This window comes from Macaca thibetana, chromosome 11 (genome assembly GCF_024542745.1).
Source record: "Macaca thibetana thibetana isolate TM-01 chromosome 11, ASM2454274v1, whole genome shotgun sequence".
Taxonomy (NCBI): domain Eukaryota; kingdom Metazoa; phylum Chordata; class Mammalia; order Primates; family Cercopithecidae; genus Macaca; species Macaca thibetana.
The window spans coordinates 8443096-8457877 of NC_065588.1; the positions used below are offsets into that span (position 1 = coordinate 8443096).

A 14782-nucleotide genomic window follows, 5' to 3' on the forward strand; every position below is an offset into this window, starting at 1 on the left:
TTATTTTTGGCCGGGCGCGGTGGCTCACGCCTGTAATCCCAGCACTTTGGGAGGCCGAGGCGGGCGGATCACAAGGTCAGGAGATCGAGACCACGGTGAAACCCCGTCTCTACTAAAAATACAAAAAATTAGCCGGGCGCGGTTGTGGGCGCCTGTAGTCCCAGCTACTCGGGAGGCTGAGGCAGGAGAATGGCGTGAACCCGGGAGGCGGAGCTTGCAGTGAGCCGAGATCGCGCCACTGCACTCCAGCCTGGGCGACAGAGCGAGACTCCGTCTCAAAAAAAAAAAAAAAAAAAAAAAAGAAAATCTTATTTTTGTGCTTGAGAGCCAGTCAATATGAGAGAGCCAAGTAAGTAGTAATGAAGACAGATTTTACTTTGGTACATAGACTTTTTGACCTGGGGAAGGAACACCAGGTATCATGTAGTAGAGTTGCTGATACATTTGGTAGTTTACTGTCTCGTTTTAATTATAAGTGGCTAAAATTGCATTGCACTTTGCTCAAGTTTTAGTTTTTTTTAGCCTTTTCAAAAACCATTTTTAAAATTGCTTCTCAATTGTACATGAAGGAAATACGTATGTGACTATAGGACTAATGTTCAGGAGTTCTCCATCAATCACATATTCTCCATCAGTCACATATTCAAAGGAAGGAAAGAGGGAGAATTTTATTTACTTGTGATTCCTTAGCCTGGGTTTATACAGATGGTTTTCACAGCATTTTTATGGTTTGCATTTATTTCAAAATTTTGCTAGAACTGTCATCTCCAGTTCCTTTTCAAAGACATACAATACAGGGTGGTATATTTTCTTTTTTTCTTTTTTTTTTTTTTTTTTGAGACGGAGTCTCGCTCTGTACCCCAGGCTGGAGTGCAGTGGCCGGATCTCAGCTCACTGCAAGCTCCACCTCCCGGGTTCACGCCATTCTCCTGCCTCAGCCTCCCGAGTAACTGGGACTACAGGCGCCCGCCACCGCTCCCGGCTAATTTTTGTATTTTTTTAGTAGAGACGGGGTTTCACGTGTTAGCCAGGATGGTCTCGAGCTCCTGACCTCGTGATCCACCCACCTCGGCCTCCCAAAGTGCTGGGATTACAGGCTTGAGCCACCGCGCCCGGCCAGGGTGGTATATTTTCAAAAAAGCTCTGGTATACTTAAATTACCTGCATCTGAGCCCGTAGTGAAATAATTGTCCATTGTGACTTCATGTTCTGCCTCATCAATCTAAGGATAACATCATCTCCTCAATTAAACAAAATAATGCATTAAGACCCACTATGGATTTTTTGGCTTGCTTGTCAACATTTTCTTTCTTCCTATTATGTGTATTCTGCCAACGTACCTATTACTGGAAAAAACAGTCATTGAAGCACTTAGTGTCAGTGCTGCATCTGGCTGCATATTAACATGGGACCACTAGAGGGCATGCTCCTCCTTAGCAACTGAAATAGTTGTAGGCATTTGCTCAGACTCCTGGTGGCAGGGGAAGCATTTGTTTTTTATTTTTTATTTTCTTTTTCAACAATCTAAGATGGGACGAGAACAGGGGAAGAATTTAAAAAGGAAGAAATGAAGACTGGATGGGACATTTAGTCTATGGAGTCTAAGCCTGTAACTGATCCAAAGTTTGTTGAGAATGTAGGAAAATAGCTGTTTGGGCAGGCAGAAAATGAAGTAGCAAGCGATCCATTCTTCATACTTTAATACTTTAATAAATATTTGAATGGGGAATATAATGAATATAATGTTTTAATAAATATTTGAATGGGAAATATACTTAATTTTAAGGACACCCCCCTCCTCCTAGCTCCACTCATAGTAGAGGATTAATGGGCAGTAAAGAGCTGTGGTCAGGAACATGGATTTGGGAGAAGGCAGACTACTTTGCTACAAAATTTGTCTCTGCCACTTACTGGCTTTTTGACCTTGGAAAAATTAGTTAAACTTTATTTGCCTCAGTTTCCTCATATACAAAATGAAAATAGTACCTATGGAATATTGTGACCGTAAAATAAATTGAAAAATTAAATTGCTTAGCTGGGCATGGTGGCTCACTTCTGTAATCCCAGTGCTTTAGGAGCCTACGGTGGGAGAATCGCTTGAGCCCAGGATTTTGAGGTTACAGTGAGCTATGATGGTGTCACTGCACTCCAGCTTGGGGTGACAGAGTGAGATGCTGTTTCTAAAAAATAAATATATAAAGTAATTAAAGTGCCTAGAACAGGGCCTGGAATATGGTAAGCTCCATTTAAATATTTGTTGCTGGTACTAGTACTGCTTCTAATTCTGGCTGTCCGGGTGTTTAATGGGATGGTGTAAGGGCAAAATCACAGGAGGTTTTTTTTTTTTTTATTATTGTCTTAGAAGTGAGGTAGATGCCCAAGATTGGGGCAGGAAGTGGGCAGAGTCATCTAATAGAGGAGAAATCAGGAGTAAGGGATGATAGGGAGACACGCTTCTGAGACACGTTTCAGACGGATTCCATAGTAAGGATTTAAATTCTTATTCTCTTTGTAATCCTGCTCAACCCCCTTTTTAGCTTTTATACTATACACCTTTCCACATAAGTAAGAAACCCCAAACCAACTGTCTTCTTATCCTGTATTTTTTGAGCACTGATCATTTGCTAGGGACTAGCTAAGTGCTTTATAAAGATTGTCTCATTCAATCTTCACACAAACCCCTGGGATTCTTACTTCTGGGATTTCTTAATTCTTACCCTCTGGGGTGGGTAGTAGGGTTATCCGTATTTTGCAGATGAGGAAACAGAGGCACAGAGAGGTTAAAAAAGCTTTACTAATTTGTACCTAAAGTGACAACATGCTAGTGTCAAAGATAATAATTAATGAATTGATTGTGGCCTACCTCTGTACGTTCATTTTCTAAAAAGGAAACCACCATTTTCATATTAATATTCCAGCCAGACTGATCTAATTATATGCTGCACTATTTCATACTACAGTGCCTTTACACTCTCTGGTCTTTCTGCCTCGAACACTTTGTTTCCCAAGTTCCTGTTCATCCACTACGGAACCTTTCCTCATAAGCTCAGGCAGAAACCACCTCTTCTTTCTCCTTCGTGCCACCACCGCACAGTGTATAACTAGGTCTTGTGCTTCTCCCATTGTACTGAAATTATTTATTTACATGCTTCTCTATTAGACATCAAGTTTTTAAATTAGGAATCATGTCCCTTCCTTCCCCCATCCCCTAACTCCTAATATGGTGTTTGTCACATGATAAAGACATCATGATAAAGACATCATGATAAAGACATGATAAAGTATATAGAACAGTGTGGTTCAAGCGATTCTCCTGCCTCAGCCTCCCAAATAGCTGGGATTACAGGTGTGCACCACCACCTCCGGCTAATTTTTGTATTTTAGTGGAGACGGGATTTCACCATGTTGGCCAAGCTGGCCTTGAACTCCTGACTTCAGATGGTCCACCCGCCTCGGCCTCCCAAAGTGCTGGGATTATAGGTGTGAGCCACAGCACCTGGCCTTCTAGACATTTTTTTTTTTTTTTTTGAGACGGAGTCTCACGCTGTTGCCCAGGCTGGAGTGCAGTGGCGCGATCTCGGCTCACTGCAAGCTCCGCCTCCTGGGTTCACACCATTCTCCTGCCTCAGCCTCCTGAGTAGCTGGGACTACAGGCGCCCGCCACCGCGCCCGGCTAATTTTTTGTATTTTTAGTAGAGACGGGGTTTCACTGTGGTCTCGATCTCCTGACCTTGTGATCTGCCCGCCTCGGCCTCCCAAAGTGCTGGGATTACAGGCTTGAGCCACCGCGCCCGGCTCTAGACATTTTTTAAAGCATTCTCTGTGTGTATCTGCCTATGCAAAGATCCTTTAGTAAATAAAATAAAAATGACACGTAAATTATTTATATTATTATTGTAAAAATTAATAATGTTGTGAAGTTCTTTCTTTGCCCATGCATTTGTATTTACTTATGTTTAGTTTATGTTTAGAACTATTCAGGTTCTCTAATGTATAATATATTTAACCACTGTCCTCATTGATAGTAACATTTCCCACATTTTTGACACTAAATTTTACACTGAACATCTTTTACATATAAATATACTTAAATGAAAATTTAAAGGATAGATTCCCCAAAAATGGACTTGGTGGGTGAAATGTGATTAATTAAAAAAAAAATTTCAACTTTTTTTTTAGGCTCAGGGAGTCCATGTGCAGGTTTGTTATGTGACTGTGTGTATATATATATACACACACATACATATATGTACATATATGTGTATATATACACACACACATATATGTACATATATGTGTATATATACACACACACACACACATATATATTGTTTTTTTTTTTTTTGAGACAGAGCTTTGCCCTTGTTGCCCAGGCTGGAGTGCAATGGGGCAATCTCTGCTCACTGCAGCCTCCACCTCCCGGATTCAAGCAATTCTCCTGCCTCATCCTCCCGAGTAGCTGGGACTACAGGCGTGTGCCACCACGCCCGGCTAATTTTGTATTTTTAGTAGAGATGGGGTTTCTCCATATTGGTCAGGCTGGTCTCAAACTCTTGACCTCAGGTGATCCACCCACCTCGGCCTCCCAAAGTTCTAGGATTACAGGCGTGAGCCACCACGTCTGGCCTACGTGGGTAATATTGCGAGATGCTGAAGTTTGGGATGTGACTGATCCCATCACTCAGGTAGTGAGCATAGTATCCAATAGTGTTTCAACCCTTGCCTCCCTTCCTTCCTCCCACAACATTTAAAATTTTGATAGATTTATTTCTATATTATCTTCTGCCTAATTCATATACTTAATATAAATTCTGAGGCTGTTTCTTTCTCTATTTTGTCAACACATTATTTAAAAAATATTTAATATATTGGGTGAAAAATATATTCATTTCTCTTACTATAGTGAGATTGTGCTCTTTTCATATATTTCTTTATTATCTTTTTTTCATGTGTTGTCATGTGTTTAAGTTTTAGTTGTGAGTTTGTCTTTAGTGTGTTTTTCTTATGGGCAATCCTGTTCTACTGCAGTTGTGGGAGTATTTCTTTGGAGTGGTTTTGTATTTGCCTTTTCTAAGTCCTTAGGGTTATTATCAGATTGAGACCTAATTTTAAGTTAAATTCCTGGCTCAGAGTCTCCTTTGTATCATAAGTTATGTAAGTTTGTACTCCAAAATTACCTATATTATAGATAATATAAGTTGGTACTCCAAACTTACATACACAGAGGCCTGGAATTTTCCCTTCCACTTTTTATCACGAATATTTTCAAACAGAAGTTGAATGAATAATACAAATAATACCCATATATTCATCATCCATATTTAACAATTGTTGACATTTTGACAAATCTCGCTTTCTGCTTAGGTGATTTGTTTTTGTTTTAGTGTTGAGTTGTACAGTCTTTAAATTCAGAAAATGTTCTAGGGAGAAATTAGCAATGTATTTGAAGTCTCCTGAAAGCTCTACCAAAAGCTCTGATGGCTTTTTGGTCCCCTAGCAGCAGCCATCTGTGGGTACAAAATCCAGATTCTCAGCCTCCTGCCTGTGCTCAGAATTAGCAAACCTCAGAATAAAGCAGTTGTAGCAATCTGCTCACTTTCCAGATTTCTCTCTTCTTGAATCTTATTGCCCTCTCACCCCCTACCCAGGTTTTTATTGCCTAACAGGAATGAGAGACTGGAAGAGTTAAATGGGGAAGCGGGAAAGCTAATACAAGGGTGTATTATTATTATTATTATTATTATTTATTTTTATTTTTTGAGACGGAGCCTCGCTTTGTCGCCCGGGCTGGAGTGCTGTGGCCGGATCTCAGCTCACTGCAAGCTCCGCCTCCCGGGTTTACGCCATTCTCCTGCCTCAGCCAGAGTAGTTGGGACTACAGGCGCCCGCCACCTCGCCCGGCTAGTTTTTGTATTTTTCAGTAGAGACGGGGTTTCACCGTGTTAGCCAGGATGGTCTTGATCTCCTGACCTCGTGATCCGCCCGTCTCGACCTCCCAAAGTGCTGGGATTACAGGCTTGAGCCACCACGCCCGGCCAAGGGTGCATTATTAAGTTGGTTACTGTTTTGGACAATTGGGACTCAATTCTTCTGGAGCTCTGAGGAGCTGTGTAAAATGCACCTTAAAATTGTGTCCCCAAGTGATAAAAGAGGGGACAATTTATCCACTAGCTTCCTTCCGTCATTGGATCAGGGTTTCCTCATGGGGTGTTGGCACCCGCACAGTTTCAGGTTTGTTCTGTACGGGGCACATCGGTACTTGTAATGTCAGAGGAGCCCTGGGACAGAAAGCAAGAGATTCATGGTTGGCTGAGGCAAGGTGTTATCAGGTTGCACTTGCCCGAGGTTGGTTTCTGTAGCAAGAGCTGAAGTAAAAGGTGAAGATGTGATACCTACAAAAGAGGCGTCCATACAGTGCCCACATTGCCCTAACATTGCCTAGTACCCTTCAAGCCAATTTGTTGCTTTTTGACATACTGCATTCATGTTTGAGCAATTCCTTTATTTCTGATGGAACAAAGTATTGTAGACTCACCTTGTACTTTCCTACGAATTTTTCCTTTTTCACCTAAAGCCCAGGGAGAGGTATTACTTTCTAGTTTCCCTTTCACTTAATTTACAGTTTTGCAAAAATTCTGAATTATAGAGAAGTCTCAATTCCAACTCCTTGCTTAGTGCTTGTCCAAGGCCTTGTTTCCTCATCTTTGTGTGTATTTAAATCCAAACCCTTAGCCATTGCTGCAGCGAATGATTTTCTACTCCAATTAGATGACTCTCAGCTCGTGAAGGTTACCTCAAGTTGCATCTTTACCTGTTGTCCCATGTTGATATATTCTGATTCAGCGAGGACCCAATAGCATTTTTCAAGAATAGACCGATTGCTTGCTGAGAGGGAATGACTTTCTCTAAAATATCCTACTGGCCTCCTTTGAATTCTCCTACCAATCTCCAGGTTGGTTTGCTTTAGGCTCCAATCTACATGGATTTGCCAAAGAGGGTTCAAGCGCCACTAATTTGTTAGGGCTAAGTGCAGACTCTCTACCTGTGGCCTGGACCACCTGAACAGCCTTTTCAGTATGTCACCAAATCCTGGAGGGTTTTCAGTTTTCTAGCAAATATGTTTGAACACTCAAATGTGAAATATATTGCCTTAAAAATTCAGAGAGGCCTATGAATCCTGCCTTTTAAAATGGCAAATTATTTGATATTTTGGAGGGGATATTTAAGTGCTCCAGACATCAATCAGAGTCAACTGAAGGACTGGTTAAAACACCAATTTTTGGGCCCCATCTTCAAAATTATGGATTCAGTACATCTAAGGTGGAACCTAAGAATATGCATTTCTAACAAGTTCCCAGGTGATACTGTTGGTTTAGGACCACACTGAGAACCACTGCCTGATAGACCAAGACTTCAATGGCATGAGGCTTACCAAGGCATTTAGGGTACCATATTGTCCTACTTTCCTTGTAGCATCTGTAGGATATCATCAATGGAGTGAACCAGCAGGATATCCTGTAAAATGGTGAGATGTTTAAGTTTTCTGCAGGATAAATGGTAGGCCAGATTGAAAGAGTTATATAGATGTGAAGAGTTATATAGGCCTGAAGATGATGAAGGTATGTTGTTTCTGCCAGGAGAAAAGCAATTTGATTACGATTTTTAGCTTATTTATTAACTGGAAGAAATAATATCCACCAGATAGTATACATATATGTCATATAGATATATATTTAATTTTTTCTAGACAGTCTTGCTCTGTTGTCCAGGCTGGAGTGCAGTGACACGATCACAACTCACTGCAGCCTCCACCTCCTGGGCTCAAGTGATCCTCCCACCTCAGCCTCCTAAGGAGCTGGGACTATAGGTGTGTACCACCACGCCTGGCTAATATTTTATATATATATATACTTTTTGAGACAGGATCTCACTCTGTCACCCAGACTGGAGTGCAGTGGTGTGATCTTGGCTCACTGCAACCTCTGCCTCCCAGGCTCAAGCGATTCTCCTGCCTCAGCCTCCTGAGTAGCTGGGATTACAGGCACGTGCCACTACTGCCTGGCTAATTTTTGTATTTTTAGTAGAGATAGGATTTCACTGTGTTGGCCAGGCTGGTCTTGAACTCCTGAACTCAAATGATCCATCTGCCTCGGCCTCCCAGAGTGCTAGGATTACAGGTGTGAGCCACCGCACCCGGCCTAATTTTTGTTTTTCATTTTTGTAGAGGTGGGGTCTTACTATGTTGCCCAGGCTGGTCTCAAAGATCTGGACTCAAGTGATCCTTCTGTCTCGGCTTCCCAAATTGTGAGGATTTCAGGCGTGAGTCACTGTACCTGGCCATTACTAGGTTTATATTAAGCGCAAAATGCTGTATTGACTTGCTCTAGACCTTGCATTTGGAAAGCAGCTACAATTGGAGTCACCCCCTGATTAAATGAATGGTCATCTACTACCATTCTTTATGACCCATCTGTATGGGCAAGATGAGTGACTTAAATCAATAATATAACAGGAATTGCTTATGCTTCAGTTTTGAATCCTTTGCTAGTTGTACTAATCTTTGTGATTTCATTATAGATGCTTTACTGCTTTTGATTTTATTTTACTAGGAAGGGGAAGTTCAGAACTTCAATTTGGTTTTCCATCATAATGGACCTTGCTTCACAGGTCAGGGAGATAGTGTGGGGATTCTGGACAACAGGAATTTGGGAGATAACCAGAGGGTGACTTCAGGCTCTCACTATACCTGCTGCTTTTGTGGGGACAGGAAACTTCGTGGACTTGGAATGTTTGTGATGCTTTGGGCAATATATGAGTATCCTCCATATATTTCTTTATCAGTTCTTGAGATCACATTTTATCACAATCAAGCCTCTCGTTTTCACTTAAGAGACATAGCAAAGCTTGAATTCAACTGGATTTGCAATATTTAACCATAGAGTCCAACGAAAACTTTGGTTTTTGGCCTCTTCAGCCTGCAGCTACAAGCAATAAAGAATTCTTTTAATATAGTTATAGAAATTCTAGTTTTCAGTTTTTACCTTGGGCCAAGAATTTAGGATCTATTGAATTTGTTACTCTCTTCCTTTGGGTTATCCAGTGCCATAAGAAGCAACTATTCTACTCTACAGTTCTTAAATTCTTTCCCTTGGGGTTGCTTGGGCTCTTTTTTTTTTTTTTTTTTTTTTTTTTTTTTTTTTTTGAAGTGGAGTCTCGCTGTGTCATGCAGGCTGGAGTGCAGTGGCACTATCTTGGCTCACTGCAACTTCTGTCTCCTGGGTTCAAGTGATTCTCCTGCTTCAGCCTCCCAAGTAGCTGGGATTACAGGTGCTCACCAGCACACCTGGCTAATTTTTGTATTTTTAGTAGAGATGGGGTTTCACCATGTTGGCCATGCTGGTCTCGAACTCCTGACCTCAGGCGATCCACCTGCCTTGGCCTCCCAAGGTGCTGGGATTACAGGTGTGAGCCAATGCTCCTGGCCTGCTTGGGCTCTTAAAGGCTTGTCTCCAATGGGAACTTTGTTTGAGGTGATAATGTGTTTCAATTTGCCTATTTTGTCATTGCATGACAAGGACTACCAAGTCCCATCTGTTAATACTAGTAGTACTTCCTCTTTTCTCAGCTTCAGCCAGATTGGATAATAAATCTCAAATTTCCTCTATTTCCCTGAAGGTCTGTAGCTTTCAAGTATTTATGGTACAGTTTCTGAAAGCAAATACCTGGATTTGCAGCTGTTGTAGAATATGAAGGGCTCTGTTTCATAAAGTGGGAATATTCTTCAAACATAAGGAGAGTTAGATGCCAAAAAGAATGACAACCATTCCTTGTGTAAACAAAAAAGTGACTGAGGCAGGTCTCAACTGATTTACATGTTTATTTTGCCAAGGTTGAGGACGTGCCCAGGAATGAAACACAAATCACAGAAGCATCTGCGATTGGTGCTTTTTCCGAAGAGGATTTTGAGGACTTCAGTATGTTAAGGGAAAAGAGCAAGCAGGAGGAGAAGGAGGTAAGGGACAAGGCAGAGTAGACAAGGAGGCAGGTGGTTACTTTCTTGTGAGGCTCTGATTAGCACTCAGTGAATCTACATTTCACATGTGAAAAGTAGGAGTAAAGGAAAAGTCATTTATGCATTCATCTGGGAGTAGACAGAGGGATGATGTCTAGTCTTATTCTTGTCTTCTACCTGTGAAGATAAGCTAATAATTTACATTGTCAGGGTGAGATTCATCATACAGTGGAATATTATTTGTCCATAAAAAAGAATGAATTACTGATTGCTGTGGTTGAAATGTGTCCCCCTCTGTGTTAGTCTATTCTTGCACTGCTATAAAGAAAACCTGAGACTAGGTAATTCATAAAGAAAAGAGGTTTCATTGGCTTATAGTTCTGCAGGCTATACAGGAAGCATAGCAGCTTCTGCTTACTGAGGAGGCCTCAGGAAGCTTCCAATCACGGTGGAAGGCAAAGTGGGAGCAAGACACTTCACACGACCAGAGCAGGAGGAAGAGAGAGAGGGGTGAGGTGCCGCACAGTTTTAAGCAACCAGATCTCATGAGAACTCACTATGGCGAGGATACTACCAAGGGGGAAATCTACTCCCATGATTCAGTCACCTCCTACCAGGCCCACCTCCAACACCGAGGATTACAATTTGATGTGAGATTTGGTGGGGACACAGATCCAAACCACATCATCCTCCAAAACTCAGGTATTGCCAGTGTGATGATATTAAGAGATGGGCCCTTTTAGAGGTGGTTAGGCCATGAGGGCTTTGTGGATGGAATTAAGGCGCCTATAAAACAGGTATCATGCATTGCTGGTCTATCTCTTGCCCATCTGCCTTCTGCCATGTGAAGACATGGAGTTCCTCCCCTTAGAAGATACAATCATCACCAGGTAACTGAACATGCTGGTACCTTGATCTTGGGCTTCCCAGCCTCCAGAACTGAGAAAATAAATTTCTCTTCCTTATAAATTACCCAGTCTCAGGTATTTTGTTGTTACAACACTAATGGACTGAGAAACTGATTTGAGCTATAACACGGATGAACCTCAAAAACACTACGCTAAATGAAAGAATCCAGACACAAAAGATCTGTTTTCTTAGGCAGTTCCTCTGAACAAAATACTATACCAGCTGAATTAACTAGTCTTGCTGCTACAACACTAATGGACTGAGAAACTGATTTGAACTATAACATGGATGAACCTCAAAAACACTACGCTAAATGAAAGAATCCAGACACAAAAGATCTGTTTTCTTAAGCAGTTCCTCTGAACAAAATACTATACCAGCTGAATTAACTAGTCTTGCTGCAGAAATGGTCTTAGTCTCATCTTTAGTGAAAATAAGATAGATTTTTTTGTTTGTTTACTTTTGTTTTCTGAGACAGAGCTTCACTCCTGTTGCCCAGGCTGGAGTGCAACGGTGCGATCTCGGCTCACTGCAACCTCTGCCTCCTAGGTTCAAGTGATTCTCCTGCCTCAGCCTCCCTAGTAGCTGGGATTACAGGCATGCACCACCACACCTGGTTAATTTTGTATTTTTAGTAGTGATGGGGTTTCACCATGTTGGTCAGACTGGTCTCGAACTCCTGACCTTAGGTGATCCACCCACCTCGGCCTCCCAAAGTGCTGGGATTACAGGCGTGAACTACCATGCCTAGCCTGTGTCTTTTTATTATGAAAGAAATACATGCTTATAAAATATCAAACAGTAAAAAAACTTTAAAGTAAAAATAAAAGTGCCCTATTTACTCCATCCTTACTTCCAAATACTGAGATTACTTTCACAGTGAACAAAATGGTCACTTGCCATCATATCAATATAAATAGTCTAACAAATATTTTGTTTTCATAAAACTAACAATACTGAGCTATTAAATTGACTTCTGATATCAACTGCCTGGACTTAGGCCAAATTTCACAGGTTGAGGGCATGGCCTTCATAAGACTGCCATTACTTCAGATACCAGCCACAAGTTCAGGGGTTTCCAGGGGTGTCCTCACTCCTGATCAACTGACTACAAATTTGGGGATACCCATGATCACTTCAGGTTTTATGATTTATTAGAATGACTCACTGAACTCAGGATAGTGTCATGCTTATGACTGCAGTTTTATTATAGCAAAAGGATACAAATCAGAACCAGCCAGAGGGAGAGATGCATGGGGTAAGGCCTGAGAGAGTCCTAAATGGAAATTTCCATTGACCCCATAGATATATCACTTTCTTAGAACTTTAATGTGTGATAATATACAGAGTATTCCAATCAGGGGAGCTTCAATGTCCAGAGTTTTTATTGGGGTCCATTATGTAGGCATGATTGATTGAACCATTGGTCACAAGTTGAACTCAGTCTCCAGCTTCCCTTCCCCACCTGGGCTGATATAACACGGCTCAAGGCCCCAGTGCTCCAATCACATGGCTGGTCTTTCCAGCATGGCCAGCCCCATCCTGAATCACCTTCTTAGCATAAACTATCTTGGAGCCCATCATAAGAGACCTCATCGGGCCCACCATGAATAACAAAGACAATCCTATTACTTAGAGAATTCCAAGGATTTAAAGGCTACCTCCCAGGAAGTGGGGATAAAATCGAGGCAAATTCTTTACTACCCAGGTTAACTGCAGCAGGATACAATATTCAGAGAGTAAACGAACAAGTGAAGGCACACGGTCAACCTCTCAGAGTTGTGGAACTTCCAGTCTTCCCTCATAATAGGTGCCATACCACACATGACATGCAATCAATACTAGTAAAGCTTATCTTCCTTAAAACTTTAAGTCAGTATAAATAGATGTTTAGTGTTTTATCTCTGTGCCTTAGCAGATCCTCTTTTATACTGCCTAAAGTACTTGCACCCTATTTTGGAGATCACTGCCCAAGAGATCTCTTGGATAAATAATTTAAAGGGATGGGGGGTAGATTCTATTATTGTTTCCAAATATTTATGTTCTCCTTTGTGAAAGGATTAAACTTTGATACCCTTGACATGTCTTTCTGTAGACAAAGTATATTTCCCTGTCTCGCTTACAGATAACTCGCATTGGCCAACAGAATCAGAGCAAATATAATGTACACCTTATCTGAATAAAGGATGCTACTACATGGTCCAGCTTACGAGGAGTTATTCTGTGATCTCAGCTTCCAGAATGAGAAAACACTTGGAAAGGAGCCAAGCGGAGTTGCAGTCAGCTCCACGGTGACCCTAAGCACATGTGCAATGTGAGTGAGAAATACATGTTTGTGTTGTAAGCCACTTGGATTTTGGGGTTGTTGGTGATACAGTGTAATCCAGTTATAACGTGACTTATTCCAGGGAGAGAGCTATAATTTTAGGAATATGGTTTGCTTTCTAATTATGAGCTTAGACTGTAAAGCCTCTGAGAATCAATGATCATTATTTCAGGGAGTATGTGTGCATGTATACCTGTCTACGTGCACATGCTGGTTAGGTCCAATAATTAATTGTGGAGAACTTAAATTTCTCTTATCCTTCCCTTATGCTTTGCCATTCCCCTTTCCCTTTTCTTACTAAATAATTCGATTCTAAACAAAGCAGTAGCAAGAGAGGTGTCTGTGTTAAGGTGGCTGGGAGAGCAGGAGTGGCCTGGCTGGCACAGGGTGAGAGCTTTAGCAGGGTGAAAAGGGTGACTCTGCAGGGTATTGGCCTGACAGTGGTGCTGGAGCCCAAGCAGAGTGAGAAGAACACCCCGTGGGGGTGGGAAAGCGTTCTGACATGGAGAGCCAGAGCGAGGAGATGTCCACTCCTGACAATGGCCCAGTGCAGGGTGTCAGAGGATAAGATCGACGAGGGTGTCCATAGGAGGGGTAGCCTGATGTGAGAGGTCAGAGCCTGAGAGGTGGTGGGAGAGTCAGGTGTAGTGACCTGGAGTGCAAACAGGGTGAGGAGGGCATCCATGTATGAGGTCACCTTCTGTAGGGAGTCAGAGTCGCAAGCAGAGTACTCTGAGGCCAGCCTGGTATGTATGTCAGCATGTGGGAGAGGTGAGGAGGACACCCATGCCTAGTGTTGGCCCCTTTGGGGTTGGGACTCAGCACTTAAGCAGGATGAGGAGAGAGAGCATCCTTGCAGAGGGTAGACCTGGTGTGAGTTTCAGAGACCAAGCATGATAAGGAGGGTGTCTATGTGGTGGGGTAGCCCAGTGAGGGAACTCAGATCCTAAGTAGGCTAAGGTGGACATTGTTGCTGGGGGATGGAGGACCTGCATGGAGTGTCAGAGCCCAAGCAGGATGAAGAAAGCTTCTATGCAGAGGGTAGACTTGGTGTGGGTTTCAGAAACCTAGCAGGATAAGGAAGTGGTCCATGTGGTAGGATAACCCAATAAGGAGGTCAAACCCCTCCAGGGTGAGGAGGGTTCCCACCCATGGGGTGACCTTGTGTGGAGCATTAGAACCTAAGGGGGTCTAAGTGGTGACTAGGGGACCAGCATCAGGAATCAAAGCGCAAGCAGAGTGAGGAGGGCTTTCCTGCAGAGGAGTGGCCTAGCACAGGGAGTCAGAACCTCGGCAGGGTGAGGAGGATGTTTGTGGGGGGATGTTCGTGGGGGTGGGGATTGGGCTGGCCCTTTGCCGGCACCCTCAGAGTGAGGAGGGAGGGCATCAGCGCAGGGGATGGGGGCTTGGACTGAGGAGTTAGAGCCCAACTAGGAAGAGAGGGACATCTTAGCAGGTGGGAGATTGAAGACATCCAGGAGATTGATCAAATAAGGAGTAAGTGAAAGACAATGAAAGCAGGTTTCTTACTGTCA

General features: G+C 42.5%; 1 protein-coding gene and 1 pseudogene across 2 annotated transcripts in view; one reads left to right on the forward strand and one right to left on the reverse strand.

Moving 5' to 3' along the window:
- LOC126930490 (uncharacterized) overlaps positions 1 to 14782 on the reverse strand; it is a 15739-nt pseudogene continuing 957 nt past the window's right edge.
- CLEC4A (C-type lectin domain family 4 member A) overlaps positions 5774 to 14782 on the forward strand; it is a 24492-nt gene continuing 15483 nt past the window's right edge. Inside the window, exons 1-3 of one of the 2 annotated variants that reach the window (XM_050749567.1) lie at positions 5774 to 8319; positions 9890 to 10012; positions 13047 to 13235. The gene's annotated coding sequence lies outside the window, so the exon portion shown is untranslated. Of the gene's footprint in view, positions 10013 to 13046; positions 13236 to 14782 lie in introns of both variants that reach the window. The other variant, XM_050749569.1, reaches the window with a different exon arrangement.